Genomic DNA, 17,985 nt, shown 5'->3' with positions numbered 1-17,985 from the left:
AATATAATGAGTTTAATGCAAAAAAACTATATAGGTTGAACTCTTGACGTTTAAATATAATCACAGATCTGTCTCTATTCCGAGAGGATGGTTAATTAAGCATTTGTGCTGGCTTTTAACATATTAAAGGGTATAATATTCAAGGCCAAGGATTAACTTAATGTGAAAGTATACATAATGCAAACAATCCATCAATTGCTTGTAAGAAAGCTTACATATATAAGCCAATATAACTATCTCATATACTCTGATAACGAGATTAGTCAAATGCAAGCATGATCTAGAAAAAGGTATATGTATTAAAATAATCAATAGACAAAAAGAGATAAAAGGAGGGGAATGAACAAAAAAGGAGGGTTTTGGGGGTTTGTTTTTTGGTAGAAGAATATTTCAGGTGCATGCGCAAAAGAGAAACCAAAGAGTGAGAAAAGTCTCTTTATTTGTGTGTGTGTGTGTGAGATTTTGTGTATTGGGGTAGAAACTAAGCATGAAGAAACCCTAAAGCAAGTTGCTTCTCATTTGACATCATTCCACTCACATTCTTCTCCGTTCCATCCCGAGGCAACCGCTAACAACTCCCGTTTAAATTGGAGATCTAAGTTACACACGTCAGACGCGGAATCAGGATTTGAAAGTGGCAGCGGCACCATTATCGAATAAAAATTTGAGCAAATACTGGAGTAAAAATCTAACGCAACTAGTGCACCAAAAATCAAGTTGTCCCTCTTCCCACTAAATCGACCAAAGCAACTGCCTAAGATTTGATTCTTAGGGTGTCAATTAAAATATATACACATAGTTTCACACACACATACACACACACACACACACACACATATATATATATATATATATATATATATATATATATTTTTTAAAGTACCCCCTTATCCAAAGGGTAGGTTCGCCTCTGACCACAGATATAAATATTTTTTATACAATAAATGTAATTCAAATTATTATAACTAGTTAGTTATTCTATTTGCTCCCACTTGTGTGTCATCGTTTAACTAAGCATAAAATTTAAGAAAGAAATGAAAGTTTTTGAAAATATTTGTGTGGTTATAGATCATCTCATTAAGGGTAAATGAGATTTCAAAGTTAAATTATTTCTAAATACAGAAAGGTAATAATCTTTTTGGGATAAATTAAAAAGAAAATCGTACCATATAAATTTGGTCCAAAATAAGTGTAGCTTTAGATAACTTAGAAGGAATTAAAAAAAATTTCAATCGAACTTTGCTCCAATAAATTATATAAACAGTTTTTAAAAGAGTCTCTCAACAATTATTACTCTTTTAAGAAGAAATAAAGGGTATAAAATCTAGTCAATTAGCCGCTATGATTAATGATGTTAAATAGTTTACTTAATGGGTGTATCAATCTCTTAGACATAAATAAATAAATAAATAAAAATAAGGAAGGGATACTTTAAATGAACTAATTATATAAATATTTTTTAAAAAGTCACAACGTGATTAAACTCTTATAAATTATACATCCTCTTCCTCTTCATTCACTCCCATCTATCCTTTCCTTCTATCTTTTTACATGGACCAGTAGTTTCTTACTGATAGCTTCTATTCAAAAATCTTCATTTGAAGAAATTTTTTTTTGTTTTTTGGATCTATCTTCTTATCATTATTCATATGGATCAAGAATTTACATAACTCTAGAGGTATTAGGTTGGAATAAGTTCTATGTTCATCTCTCTATTCCTTCTAAAATAGCTCCTCTTCTGCCTTTAATACATGTTGTTTTGCTAATTCGCTATATCAATTTGTTTTTCTTTAGCTAGGCATTCAGTATCTGAAACTCAATGCCCAATTAATTTGGATTTGCATGGGGTAGTCCGCTAGAGGTAAATATCCCTTACAATGAAAATCTCGCTCAAACTTAGTGATCTTTGATAAGAATGAAGGGATACTAACTATCTGCAATATTCTTCTTATTCAATCTCAAGTTATTTAAATTGATTGTTTCTTTTTTCTTCATTGTGGTATTTTTTCAAAGTCAAAGTCAGTTATGTTGGTCAAACAGCAGTTACAAAACGTAATTCATTTGACTCAAAAAGCATATAGATAATATCATGACTAATGATTCCACTAGAAGAATGACAATTCCATACCACCAACACAAAACCCTACTACACTTTCAAAGTCCAACCCCACAAACTTTAGATGACTATCATATTGTTGTTTTCATGTGATGCAACAAAAGGGACCATTTAAAGTAAAACTTAACATGTCTTCTAAAAAAGATGTATAGATTCTTCTTTTCCCCTTTTATTCTTTCTATTTCTTTGTACAAAGGCCACAAAGTCACTATCGCGAGAAGCTAAATACCATACCTAGTAGCTAAGCTTGAAGTGCATTCTTCTTTGATTTGACGTCCCATTTGTCTGACGGACCCAAAAGGCACGGCTAAATTCAAGACGAGTACGAACATCGTAAAGGTGAGAAGTTATATTAAGAGAAGCGATGTTGGTGAGGTTCAATCTGAAGACGTGTTTACGTTGTTTTCGTAAAGAACGATCTCAGATTGAGCCGCGCCAATATCACTTCCTTTTACCAATTAATTGAACTGATTCTTTTGTGCATTTTGCTTTTGTGCTGATATATTGTTAAGCTGCACACGCGGTTTAAAGAACTTACTTTTTAGCCAAATACAACTTTCGATCCATATATATTATCCGTGTTTTAGTATTTATCCAATTAAGCTCCTTCTATATTATCCGTGTTTTAAGATTTTTACGGGCTCTGGTTTAAATATTTAATAAATGACCTTAAAATGAGTTTTCTAGAGGTAAATTTTTTTTCAGGTCGTGACATTACTCTGAGCACATACGAGCAAGAACACGGATGCGTTAAAGCACAACTTTCTTTAGACAGACATCCATGTATTATTACAAAAACTTAGTCAATCAAAAAAGATGATTTTGTCTCCTTTTCTTTCTCATTCTTCTGTACCTTAAATCATAGAGTGAAGAAACGTTGGAAAAGATCGATAAATATCAGAATGGAAGCATAGAGAAAATCTAGAGCAATCAATTAATCTGCGTTTGAAGGAAACTTCAGCAGTAGTCCACAACAAAGGGTCATATTCTTTGGCTAGCTATGCACGAGAGATACATTAATTTTTCTCAACTTTTTACAAACTTTACTTGGCCTCCTTGGACTCTATATGAAAGACAAATTGTGCTGTTCTTCTCTTATATTTAGATGCTCTAGACAAATTGTGCCTATTTTTTTTATATGAAATGATAAGCATTTGCATATGTACTCTAGGTGGGGATGGCCGTACGCGGGCCCAATATTAAGAAAATTGGAACTACTACTTTTTATTGAACTTTGTTTTGATACGAAATTTTGAAGATAATAAAAAGTGATGCATATAAGTTGGTATCGACTCAAATATACAACATTGCATGCTAATTGTTGGATTCTATTTACATACATTTTGGAACAAAATAATCACTCGTTGATGTTGTTGATAGTATATTGTATTTGTAAAATAATTTTGAAAAAGATAAAATAACATATAAACAGAAATGTAAAAGAAATATGATTTAATTCGAGTCTGCTGAATTCACAGTGTTTTCTTAAGGAATTTAATCTCCTCCTCGTACCTAAGGTTATGGATTATTTTCTTTCAGGATAGAATGAATTACACACTGGTGTAACGGTACTTCAAACTTCAGTGTTTCAGCGAATACAAAGATCGGTAGCAAATCACTTACTGTTGCTTTCTTTGTAGTTAAAACAATGCAGAAGAAAGGAGGATAACTTAGAAATTTGTATTGAAAATCTGAGAGGATTGACTAGTATTTATAGCGAATGTTGATCTCAAATTGAAGAGGTGCAACTCTTCAAAATAGAAGAGGTGCAACACTTCAGAAGAGTTATTTGTGTAAAACGGCTATAACATAAATGACTTTTACAAAAAGTAAAGGGTATATAATGTTCCGTTGGATTTAATATTAATTTTTCGTTTAAACAAATTGATATTTAATAATATTTATATTAATATTTACTATAAACAAATAAATTTGGTCCAAAAAATTAATCAATCAATCATTTGACTGAATCCGAATCCTAAGCCGAGCAAAAGCTGAAGCCGAGCGACGACGACGACAGCACGAGGCATGCCTTCTTCTTAACTATTTAAGAGCTAGAAGAAGAGCGATTGTATATATATCCATCAAAAACCTTTTCTTATTCCAATATGGGACAATGTCCCTTTTTCAAGGAGGAAAATTCAAATATTTTTAATTTCTCTCTATTTTCCAATCACCCCTTTTTAATACATTTAAACTTAAAAAATCCAACAATCATAAGTCACACAACTAGCCCTTAAACTGTGTGATTCGCAAATTCCCCACATGAATGGGGAATGGCTATATCACGAAAATATGCATGAAAAACTGTGTGATTCGCAAACAAGGATTAATTGCATCTGGATAAGTAGGGTTTCCTTTGAACTTTTCGCAGTGAACTTATGTCGGATATACTCGGTCAATCGGTAGATTTGATATCTTTAAATCGTCGAACTTTGGTGTATACCTAGACAACCATAAGTCACACAACCAACCCTTAACCGTCTTTGGCTCTCATTGTTATGTTCGTTTCAGCCATCAACACCGCCTGGTTTTATAAGTGCTTAGAGAATTGGCCTTACAAAATTCTCCTTGAAGTGGCTAACACATCACACTTACATAGGTGATTCCTAAACGTGTCATCCTGTAGATACACTATTTGATATACCCCGTATCAAATTTAGAAATCATTAAAAAGTCTTAATGTTTTATCCTTAGTACTGAACATTGTCTCATCACGAGAATTGACCAAAATTTTAGTTGACAATGTTGAACCGTCATTAATGGCTTTGTTTGATCTCCTTGAACCTAGATCTAGGGATCTCCAGTTTTCTAGGTAGAGTTACCGCCACAATGGCTTGTTCTCGGCCATAGTCCCATTCCTCTCGATGATTTCTCAACTACCTCTCTAGTTAGGCCTTTTGTAAGTGGATCTGACACATTATCGCTTGACTTTACATAGTCAATAGTGATAAATCCACTAGAGAGTAATTGCCTAACGATTTTATGTCTTCGTCGTATATGACGAGATTTACCGTTATACATCACGCTCCCAGCCCTTCCAATTGTTGCTTGACTACAACAATATATGCATATTGGTGCCAACGATTTGGGCCAAAATGGAATATTTTCCAAGAAATTCTGAAGCCATTCAGCTTCTTCACTGGCTTTATGTAAGTCTATGAACTCAGCCTCTATTGTAGAGCGGGCAATACAAGTTTGCTTGGACGACTTTCAAGATACCGTTCCTTCACCAATAGTGAATACATATCCACTTGTGGACTTAGAATCAGTTGAACCGATGATCTAATTTGCATCACAATATCCCTCAATCACAGCGGGATATTTACTGTAGTGCAAAGCAAAGTCCTTGGGTATGTTCTAAATATTCCAAAACTTGTTTTATTGCCATCCAATGAGATTGACCTGGATTGCTCGTGTATCGACTCAATTTACTTATAGCACAAGCTATATTTAGTCGTGTACAATTCATGATATACATTAAGCATCCCAACACGCGAGCATAATCCAATTGTGATATGCTTTAGTTTTTGTTCTTTGCTAATGCAAGATTCACGTCAATTGGAGTCTTTGAAACTTTAAACCCTAAGTGCTTGAATTTTCTATGATGACCCAAAATGTCATCTTTAAAGTTAATATTTAATTCTATATTTTAAGACCTCGAAAAGCACTATTTATCATTACTCGACTTGCGTGCACAGTCCCCAAAATTTTCAGAAAAATTTTTATGTGAAAAATGGATTAAAATATGAATTAGAGCTTTAAAACTCAATTGAGTTGACTTTGGTCAACATTATGAGCAAACGAACTCGGATCAATGTTTTGACAGTTTCGGTAGGTCCGTATCATGATTTGAGACTTGGGCGTATGCCCAGAATCAAATTCTAAATAATGTGCAAACGACCCCAGAATAGAATTTTAATGATTCCAACAGCTCCGTATGGTGATTTTGGACTTAGGAGCATGATAAAAAATTTATTTGGAAGTCCATAGTGAAATTAGGCTTGAAATGGCTAAAATAGGAATTTAAAGTTTGAAAGTTTGACGGGGGAGTTGACTTTTCGATATCGGGGTCGGAATCTAGTTTCAAAATTTTTTATATCTCCGTTATGTCATTTATGACTTGTGTGCAAAATTTGAGGTCAATTGGACTTAATTTGATATGTTTCGACATCGAATGTAGATTTTGGAAATTCTTAGTTTCATTAAGCTTGAATTGGAGCATGATTCGTGATTTTAGCGTTGTTTGATATAATTTGAGGTTTCAAATAAGTTCGTATGACGTTTTAGGACTTGTTGGTGTATTTGGTTGAGGCCCCGAGGGCCTGGGGTGAGTTTCGGATGGATAACAGATAAAAAATGGGACTTAAATAGATGCTACAAAACCTGCTGCAAATTTTCTTCTGCTGAGCAATCAAGCCCATAAGTCGAGCCCAAAAATAATCGAAGGCCAGAAATCAAGCACAGAAATCGAGTCGAGGATCGAAGGCATGGCTCAAGAGCCATAATCGAAGGCAGGCTCAAGAGCCATGATCGAAGGCAAGGCTCGAGAGCCATGATCAAAGGCAGGCTCGAGAGCCATGATCGAAGGCAAGGCTCGAGGGCCATGATCGAAGGCCCCAGGGTCGAGGGCCATGATCGAAGGCCATGACCGAGGTCCGACCCGGACAGATCTGTAAGTTTATAAAATTGGGAATTTCGTCCTATTTGCCATTTTTGACGAACTTGAGCTTGAGCAGAAGCGATTGTTGATAGATTTTCAAGAAAAAATATTTGGGTAAGTGATTCTAACTCGGATTTGGTCAATATACACGAATATATAATTGTTTTCACCATTTAATTAGTGTATTGAGATAAAAATTTGGAAAAATTTTAGAAATCTCATAAAAACGAATTTTTGAGATTTCTGTGTCGATTCATAGTCGGATTTGAGTGAAACTGATTTGGTTGAACTCGTAATTGAATGAGTTGTCGGATTTTATAAGTTTCGCCGGATTCCGAGACGTGGGCTCATGGGCGATTTTTGAACTAATTTCGGATTTTATTGAAAAATATAATATTTTCTTATGGAACTGATTCCTATAATTTTAAAACCTTGTGTGGGAAAATTTCCCCTAGGATTGGTATTGATATGATTATTGAAATGTGTTAAAAGTCGTGTATACGAGGTGACGGGTGTGTACACGGGTTAAATGTGAAATATTATATTTTAAAATTGTGTAGATCACTCTTGCGCATTTATTATCTTGCTATAATCTTCATCATTGATTTGAGATTATTGTGCATTTATTAAATTATTTTATCTTGTTATATTCTTCATCATTGATCTGAAATATATACCTTAAATTTGTTTGACCTTTTCCTGCTAATTATTTTACTTGTTTAGTTGAAACTTGGTTTCTTTTATTCTGTGCATTATTTGAAGGTTGATTTTCTTTAAATTAAATATTATTAATATGAAGTATTTGACATTTTTAAATTTGGTACTGAAGCAACGTATTAAAGATTTTGAAATATTATTTTTCTGAATTATTTATTCCTGAATATTTTTGTAAGATTTTCGTACTCATTGTGATGGAGTCGTGAGCTCTTTATTGTGGAAAAATATTATTGATGATTTATTTTGGTATGAGCCGTGAGCTCTTGAATTATTTTGGCAAGTTAAATTATTTGAGCACTTAAGGTACAAATTGTGATATATTGTGATATTGATAAGCATGCGATGGTATAAGGTCTGGGCATTGAAACGCATGCAGTGAGATAAGGGTGACTTGATACGCGTGGCTAGCAGTGGGAACTACTAGAAGTCATGCAGTGTGATAAGGATGGCTAAAACGTGGGATGCTATTTCGGAAAAAATATTTTCTTTCAAATAAATTGTGAAGGCTCCCGCAGCGAGATAAGGAAATGAGATATTGTGAATTTATTTATGATTTGGGACTATAAGACGGTACCTCGTGAGTGCCCTTGTTGATATTGATTTATGGCCATAGTTGCCTTTGATTATTTGTTGTGATTTTCATAAAGTTGAAAGGAAATTCTGTTTTGATTCCACGAGATATTATTTGCCATTATTTTGTTTAATTAAATGGTGACATGCTACTTGATTCATTTCCATTGTCATTTTATTTTATTATATTGTTAAACATTTTACCATGCAATTATTATTTTCCAGTAGGTCCTGATCTGACCTCGTCACTACTCTATTGAGGTTAGGCTTGGCACTTACTAGGTACCGCTGTGGTGTACTCATAATATATTTCTGCACATTATTTTGTGCAGATCCAGGTACTCCTTACCAGCCCCGATATTAGTGAGTTACCTGTACACGGAGGCTTCGAGGTATATCTGCCAGCGTCTGCAGACTCCGGAGTCCCCTTCTATCATTATTGTGTTGCTTCCTTATTTTCTTTAGACCTTGATATATATAGAGACATTGGGGATAAATTCTTAGAAGTTTGTGACTTATTTCTACCGAATTTTGGGAGTTAAAATTGTTTGAATTGTAGTTTATTTATTTCAGATTTAAATTTTTTATTTCGCATTGATAGGCTTACCTAGTCTTAGAGACTAGGTGCCATCACGACATCCTACGGAGAGAATTTTGGGTCGTGACATTTTCTATGTTCTGTCTTAATATAATGAGATTGTGACAATGACAGACCCTGAGGAGTCTTATGGATCTTAATCCCCAAAATTAAATGAGCAACTCTCAAGTCCTTCATATCAAACTTGCTAGTTAGCATACGCTTAGTCACATTTATGCTGGCAATGTCATTACTCATTATCAGCATATCATCCACATATAAATAAACAGTGACTATGTGATTTGGAACATTTTTAATGTACACACATATATCACATTCATTTATCTTAAAACTATTTGACAACATTGTTTGGTTAAATTTCGCATGCCATTGTTTGGGTGCTTGTTTTAGTCCGTAAAGGGACTTAACAAGTATACATACCTTCTTTTCTTTACCTGGAACCACAAACCCTTCAGGGTTTTCCATGTAGATTTCTTTCTCCAAATCTCCATTTAAGAAGGCTGTCTTAACGTCCATTTGATGAATTTCAAGACCATAAACTACAGCTAATGCTACTAACATTCGTATGGACGTAATTCTTGTAACTGGAGAGTATATATCAAAATAATCAAGACCTTCTCATTGTCTATATCCTTTGACTACAAGTCTTGCCTTATATTTATCAATAGTGTCATCATCTTTCATTTTCGTCTTAAAAATCCATTTAGAACCCAAAGGTTTATTTCCAGGAGGAAGATCAACCAATTTTCATGTATGGTTGTTCAATATGGATTCTATTTTACTATTGATTGCCTCTTTCCAAAACAATGATTCTGAAGAAGACATAGCTTCTTTAAATGTCCGACGCTCATTTTTCAATAAGAAAGTCACAAAATCTGGTCCAAATGAAGTAGACTTTCTTTGACGTTTACTACGTCTTGGATCCTCCTGATTAAATGTACTTTCTTTTGTTTCTTCCTGAGGTCGTTTAGATCCTTCACCAATCGACTTACATTCCTTTTTATATGAATATATATTTTCAAAGAACTCAACATTATCTGATTCTATAACCATATTATTATGAATGTCGGGATTTTCTGATTTATGAACCAGAAATCGATATGCTTTACTATTGGTCGCATATCCTATGAAAACACAATCAACGATTTTCGGTCCTATTTTTACTCTTTTGGGTTTAGGAACTTGCACTTTTACCAAACACCCCCACACTTTAAAATAATTCAAGTTGGGCTTCCTTCCTTTCCATTTTTTATATGGAATGGATTGTGTTTTGCTATGGGATACTCGATTTAGTATCCGGTTAGCCGTAAGAACGACTTTCCCCCACAAGTTCTGTGGCAAATCAGAACTTATCAACAATGCGTTTATCATCTCCTTTAATGAACAATTCTTTCTTTCCACAATCCCATTGGATTGGGGCATGTAAGGGGACGTTGTTTGATGAATAATTCCATATTCTAAACATATTTCTTCAAAAAGAGATTCATATTCACCACCCATATCGCTTCTTATCATTTTGATTTTCTTGTTAAGTTGCGTTTCAACTTCATTTTTGTATTGCCTGAATGCGTCTATTGCTTCATATTTACTATTAAATAAGTAAACACAGCAACATCGAGTACTGTCATCAATAAAAGTTATGAAATACTTCTTTCCACCGCGAGATGGTATTGATTTCATGTCGCAAATATCTGTGTGAATTAAATCTAAAGAATTTGAATTCCTTTCAACTGATTTATAAGGATGTTTAATATACTTAGATTCCACACATATTTGACATTTTGATTTGTCGCATTCAAACATAGGCAATACTTCTAAATTAATCATTTTCCGCAAGGTTTTATAATTGACATGATCCAAACATATATGCCATAATTTATTTGACTCAAATAAGTAAGAAGAAGGTGGAGTTTTATTATTATTCTCAACAACCATTCCATTCAGCTTGAAAAGGTCCTCAGTGAGGTAACCTTTTCCTACAAACATCGCATTCTTACTTATTACAACCTTATCGGATATAAAAATACACTTAAACCCGTTCTTAACAAGAAGTCCAGTAGAGACTAAGTTCTTTCTAATCTCTGGAACATGAAGGACTTTGTTCAATATCACCACCTTACCAGAAGTCATTTTCAGAAATATCTTCCCACATCCTTCAATTTTGGCCGTTGCAGAATTTCCCACAGAAAGCGTCTCTTCGGGTCCAACAGGAGCATATGTAGCAAACGCTTCTCTAACAGCACAAACATGGCGAGTTGCTCCAGAATCAATCCACCACTCCTTATGATTTTCCACCAGGTTGTATTCAGAAAGCATAACATACAAGTCATCAACATCTTCGTGCTTTTCAACCATGTTTGCTTGACCCTTCTTCTTGTCTTTCTTTGGGGCATGACAATCTGCAGATCTGTGTTCAGCTTTTCCACAATTGTAACAATTTCCGTTGAACCGCTTCTTGCTTGGGTTGCTTTTCGGTCCAGAAGCCTTCTTCCTCTTTTATTATTTTGAGGAGTATCCTTAACAATGTTGGCTCCCATTATTGTTGAGTTTCCACGACCTTCCTTTTCAGCAACTTTGTTATCCTCTTCGATTCTCAACCGAATAATGAGATCTTCAAGGGACATCTCCTTGCGTTTGTGTTTCAAGTAGTTTTTGAAGTCCTTCCACAAATGAGGCAACTTCTCAATCATCGCTGCAACTTGGAATGCTTCATTGATGACAAGACCTTCAGCAAGAAGATCGTGAATAATCACTTGCAATTCCTGGACTTGGGTAATAACAGACTTGCTATCTACCATTTTGTAGTCCAAAAATTTAGCGGCAACGACTTTCTTTAAACTGGCATCTTCTGTTTTATATTTCCTTTCAAGCGCTATCCACAGTTGTTTTGACGTCTCCACATTACTATAGATGTTATACAGATCGTCCTCCAGTCCGCTAAGAATGTAATTCTTGCATAGAAAATCAGAATGCTTCCACGACTCAGTCACGAGAAAACGTTCATTTTCTGGAATTTTGTCGGGCAGAACATGAACATCTTCCTTAATGAACTTCTGCAGACTTAAAGTTGTCAAGTAGAAGAACATCTTCTGCTGCCACCGCTTGAAATCAATCTCGGAAAATTTTTCGGGTTTTTCTGCCGGTGCCAATGCCGGTGTTGTTCGGCTTGTCGATGTATTGGCAGTCACCATAGGAACAGTCTGGTTCCGGTTATCATTCGTCATTTCTGTAAAAGAATGATACAAACAAATATTAAAATCACGTAGATTTTAATCTCCAATGGAGTAGAAAATCACAAAAGTTTTAGTCTTCAGAACAGTGAGTATAACACAAATACAGAAAATATTAAATTCCTTAAGCTTGATAGTAAACTGTATTTGTAAAATAATTCTGGAGAAGATAAAATAACATATAAACAGAAATGTAAAAGAAACAGGATTTAATCCGAGCCCACTGAATTCACAGTGTTTCCTTAAGGAATTTAATCCTCTCCTAGTACTCAAGGTTGTGGATCCCAGGATAGAACGAATTATACACTAGTATAGCGGTACTTCAAACTCCAGTGTTTCATCGAATACAAATATCGGTAGCAAATCACACTTACTGTTGCTTTCTTTGTAGTTAAAATAATGCAGAAGAAAGGAGGAAAACTTAGAAATTCGTATGAAAAATCTGAGAGAATGAACTGGCTGTTTGTGTAAAACGGCCATAACGTAAATGGCTTTTACAAAAAGCGAAGGGCATATAATGTTCCGTTGGATTTAATATTATTGTTTCGTTTAAAAAAGTTAATATTTACTATTAACAAATAAATTTGGTCCAAACAATTAATAAATAAATCATTTGATCGAATCCGAATCCGAGCGACGACGACGACGACGGCGGCGCGATACTTGCCTTCTTCTTAACTCTTTAAGAGCTAGAAGAAGAGCAATTGTATATATACCCCTCAAAAACCTTTCCATCTTCCAATATGGGACAATGTCCCTTTGTCAAGGAGGAAAACTCAAATATTTTCAATTTTCTTTCATTTTCCATTCACCCTTTTTTTAAGCTACATTTAAACTTAAAAACCCAACAATTGTATGATTATCAAGTGATACATTCTTTACACCCATGCATGGCAGCATCGTACTATTAATCTTGTTTGGATGGTTGTTATTTGTATCGTATTGTATTGTTATCCCAAATAATGTTTGTTTTGATTATTTTATGAAAATTGATTGTATTGTATATTGTTAAATCTATTATTCTGGAACAATGAAAAGTTTTATTTTTGAAATAACTGATTTGGTGTGGTGGGATTGTTAGAAATTTACTGCCTCTTCTATAGACTTCTAATGTGGCCCACATATAAGGTAATAAATTATTTACCTTGTCTCCCAAAGGAAATAATATATTAGATAATATTCTATAGTTATGCATATATGGTAGTTTCTTTGATGGAAAGAAATAATTTTTATTAGGAGTCCCTAGGGCAATTATAATTTATGGAGAAGTCCCTAGGGCTAAAGTATTTACCTAAGAGTCTCTAGCGTACCTATAAATATGCTTGTGACTCCATCAGTCTGGCATTCTACGATAGACACAGGCTAGAAGGCTCTCTAGGTTTTCTGCTAAAGGTTTCAAAGGCGATTCCCTACAACGCTTGAATAACAATGGCTTAAGGTACGTTCCTATTAATATTCTGCTGCGTAGGCCCTGTGTTTGTATTCAAATTTCATCATGTGGTATCAGAGCCTGCCTTTAGCTGTGTTGTTCAGTATCTAGTTTCATTGATGATGATTAAGAATTTAGTTCACCATCCAATTTTGTCACGTTTCCGTATCAACTCATTCGTCACATGGAACCGAACTCTTGTTGGCAGATTAATCTTTAATTTTTTGGTTCCAAGAATATTGTTGTTAACTACTACTTAATATAAGAACCTTATGCATCAATTAAAGTAATATGAACAGAAAGGGGAATGGTAATTTTCACTTGGATTGTGTTTATGAAAACTAATTGTGAAAAGGTGCTGGTAATGTATACCAAACAACGTTTCTTCTTTAACCAAGAATCATGTAGCCACAATTAATTTTCTTTGGAATCTTACGTATTGTTTGTATTTAAGGATGCATAAATTAAGATGGTTATCTTATTTTGTTTGCCATAACAGTGAGTAGATTACAAACTGTTTGCATAGGTTATCACGTTTCATATGAGGATTTGAATACCATTTGACATGTTGAATAGCCAAGGAGCCTCTTAGAGGCTAATAAGAGCAGCGACATTTCACAAGATCATATACATACCACATTGTTTGGGAGAACTCCAAACCCTTACATCTTGCATAATATCTCTATGTTGCTGTATTAGCATTTCCAGTATTTTATAAATCTACGAGAAAATGACCCTCTATAGCCCCTCAAAATTTTAATAGCCTATATTTTTTCCCATTGACCCGAAATGTTCCTCCGGCCTAAACATATTACATCTAATAGCCCGAAATGTCTATTTTATATATTTTTTGTATAGCGACAGTCTATTTTGTATAATGACAATTTATTTTGTATAATTTTTGTATAGTGACAGTCTATTTAGTATATGTTTTGTATAGTGACAGCCTATTGTATATAAATTGTACAATGACAATCTATTTTGTATATTTTTTATATAGTGACAGTCTATTTTGTATATATTTTATATAGTGACAGTCTATTGTATATAAATTGTATAGTGACAGTCTATTTAGTATATTTTTTGTATAGTGACAGTCTATTTTGTATATATTTTGTATAGTGACATTCTATTTTATATAAATTATATAGTGACACCCTATTTTGTATACGTGTGATTATTTCTTCATCATCATATTCTTCTTCTTTTTTTTTCTTCTTTTTCGGGTCCAAGTGGTGTTTTATAAGTAAAGAACTCTTGAAGTGGGTATTGGTAGTGGGTTGAGATTTTAATGCTGGTTGGAAGTTACAAGTATAATTTCATATAAAGTTGTATATACACAATACATATATAAAAATTGTATTTACATTGTTATATGTATATATATTGCATTCTATATAACAATGTGCTTATAAAAAATGTATATAGACTATTAGATAGTGTATAGAAATTGTATATACACTAATACATACAGTATAAAATTTATATACAGTGTATCTTACATTTTTCGGTGTATCGTATCCCTAATGTATCATTAGTGTATCTTGAGCACTTTTGTATACTCGAAGTGTATAGACTGTTTTACGATGTAAGGAAAAGGCACATTTTGCTCCACGATGTATAAAAGTGTATATACATTTTTATACACAATTTATACATAAATGATACATATTGTGCAAATGTATTTTTGTATAAAAATTGTATATAAACCGTTAAATATGTATAGAAGGTGTATATTTACTGTTATGCAGTATATAAATATTTTATATACAATATTTCCTGAGTTTTGCAATGTATTCTTAGTGTATTTCAAACGTATTGTGTCTCTTGAGTGTATAGACTATTTACATAATTTATAAAAGTTGTTTATACACTAGCCTGGCTTTATTCTTATTTTCTTCATCTGCAATAAAACTTTGAAAACAAAATTCTCATCCCCAAACTTCCAATACTTGAAGAATACAATTTAAATTATAGTCGAAATTATAATATTTATTGTAATATAGGGAGGGATGAACATATATGTTTAAAAAGAAAAAAAAGTGTTAGAAAGTGCGTTGGATAAAGAAATAGGTGAAAGCCTATGGAGATTTGAGTATTGGAAGTGGGTGATGAAGGAAACTTGAGGTAACAGAGAATGAAAAAGAGTTGCAATCTGAACCATTTATTTTTCTGCTTAAATTCGGTTTGTACCAAAAATTAGATCCGACAAATGCATCATGACATATAAAATTAGCAAATTAAATAAAAAATTCACCTAAATGGTACATTAGACAGGATATTAAATCAGGGGATTTTTTATTCATGAGAAATTTCAATCCCCAAATTAGTTTCGTCTTAACTACATTGAGAAATATAATAATCGCGTCACTAACTCTCCTCAGTACGTCCAAAAGTATTGAAGGAGAAAAGAGATGTTTCACGTGAAGATCGTAAGTAAAAGATGAAATCAACAAGTTACTGATACTACAAAAACAACACTGTACTCGCGCCAACATTGGAATCTAAGATCTAATAATAAAACTATTATTATTATTATTTGTCGTATCACAAAGATATAGAATTTTAGTTGTACGGATATAAATAAGAAATTAAAGTTGTCTTATATATATATATATATATATATATATATATATATATATATATATATATATATATATCTCAAAAGGCATTCGTAGGAAGCAGTGGCTGGATTTAAGTTTGGGACAGGGCATGAACTCATTAGAGTAGTTAGTTAAAACCGAACAGCACTACAGGAACTCTAAAGTAGAGTTTAGTGATATTATATGAGTATATAGATCACCTAATTGATCTCAAGCAGCATAAGTCACCCTATACTTGTATGATCATCCTCCTCAATTCCAGAGTAACAATTATTAAGAGTATGATAACAATCATTTTGTCAAGTTATTGCTTCCCTCTATCTTGCAATTGAGATATTAAAAATATTAGAAGAAAGCTGCGTCAGTTACAAAAATTAAATGTAGAGGTGAAGTATTTTCTAAGTTTTGTTTTCGTATCCAATACTAAAGTTGCAGTTTTTATCCATGAACAACTGCTTGATACAATAGACAAAGCAGAACACTGAAATTCATTTTTCAAGAAAAAGCGACCCAAAATTTTAAGGTTCTGTAAAGAATGTGGAATTGCACCTAAAGGGCTTGGAAATTGGGGAAGCTAAAATCAAATCTTTTGCCTGATCCGGTGTGCTCATTATTCTGAATTTGCAACTTATATTTTTTTTGTCACCTTCCTCAGCTTGCTATGGCCATATTTTCTCAAATGTAGTACAGACAACAAAAAGAATAACAGTGAAAAACTTACCTTGAGTTTGAACCTTTAATTTCACTGCCAATTTCACAACAACATTAAAGAATTCAATAACTTTCACCAATTCTTCCTCAATAAATTACCTGGAAGTTGAAAGATGTCACAAGGAAAATAGATCACCTCACGGCATGACTCCCTAACATACAAATATTTATCAATTATTTTCTTGAAAATTTTTAAATGAAAAAGATATCACAGGGAAAAGTATCTACTCAATTTGAAAACTATAAGTCATCTAATTTTCCATGTCAACAAAAGTTAGAGAAATAGTAATATTGCTACTGCAGAATTACACATGCAAGCAATTGAAATACCATTACAAAATAACCACAAAAATTAAAGTAATTCTAGAAACACTTATGTGGTAACCCCTTGTCGACACAGGGGCAGAACATTGAGGGAAAAGAAAAGAAGCACAGGCACAGTAAGCAGAGCGAAACCATAATTCAGCTTCATCAGCCTAGCACGCACAAGTCTTCCTTTTGCTAGGAAAATTCGTCAAACACATTGGTCGCATAAATTAATTTTAAAAATATCCACACGAACAGAGGAAATACCAGATGCCCACCAAAGAAAAGAAGAAGCAAGAACTACCACCAAAAACAAATTAAAAAAAAATCATCACGACTATATACCAAAGATAACATGAAACTGAAAAATTGAGAAATTAAGGCATATTGAAAAGAAATCGTTTGACTACAGATCCCATTAGCAATTAAAAGGTACAAAAGGATCAAGACCAAATTTGTAGGTGCAAACCACGGTAAACTAACTCTCACTATTCATATCAAGACATAGAGAACACATGCAACCCAAATTACGATTCAGTCAAAATCACAAAACACTAAACCTTGAAAATTTACATTGAAGATTGAAACATACACATGGCTTAAAAAATAGAGGAAATCGAAAATTCACCAAAAACGAAGCAAAAAATAAAGAGGAAGAAGAAGAAGAACCCGCTGGAGAACTGAGCAAAGAAACAAAAAGTTCTCTGATGAAAATAGTGAAGGCTCAATAGGAAGAGAGAGCAATGCAAGCAAAATCAATAGAGGCAGAGAACTGAACAAAAAAGACGGTCAGAATGTGAGTAGCTTCTGGAATAGTGAGGGCCCAATATAAACGTAGGAAGAATGAAATTACCATTAAACCCACAATTCACAAAGCTTTAAATCATAGAGGGCAGGGGCATAGTTGACACAACATAAAGCAAATAAATATTTTGAAATCCCGAACTTACCCCTGTTCGTACCGCGTTGGTACAACTTAACTTCTAAATAATACTCCATAGTAAAGTAATTTACGGAAACCGATGATTATGAACTTAATATT

At 33.4% G+C, this 17,985-nt stretch overlaps 1 long non-coding RNA gene across 1 annotated transcript; it reads right to left on the bottom strand.

Annotated features, from left to right (window-relative positions):
- Positions 1-16,254: 16,254 nt before the first annotated feature.
- LOC107827362 (uncharacterized) lies at positions 16,255-17,726 on the bottom strand. The gene is made up of 2 exons (XR_001657500.2): positions 17,613-17,726; positions 16,255-16,789 (listed from the first exon to the last, which is right to left on the bottom strand). It is a non-coding gene; the product is annotated as an uncharacterized LOC107827362 (long non-coding RNA).
- Between the last annotated feature and the right edge of the window lie 259 nt (positions 17,727-17,985).

This window comes from Nicotiana tabacum, chromosome 9 (assembly GCF_000715075.1).
Source record: "Nicotiana tabacum cultivar K326 chromosome 9, ASM71507v2, whole genome shotgun sequence".
Classification (NCBI taxonomy): Eukaryota; Viridiplantae; Streptophyta; class Magnoliopsida; order Solanales; family Solanaceae; genus Nicotiana; species Nicotiana tabacum.
The sequence above is the reverse complement of the archived record's forward strand: the minus strand, read 5'-3'. Positions and strand labels throughout refer to the sequence as shown.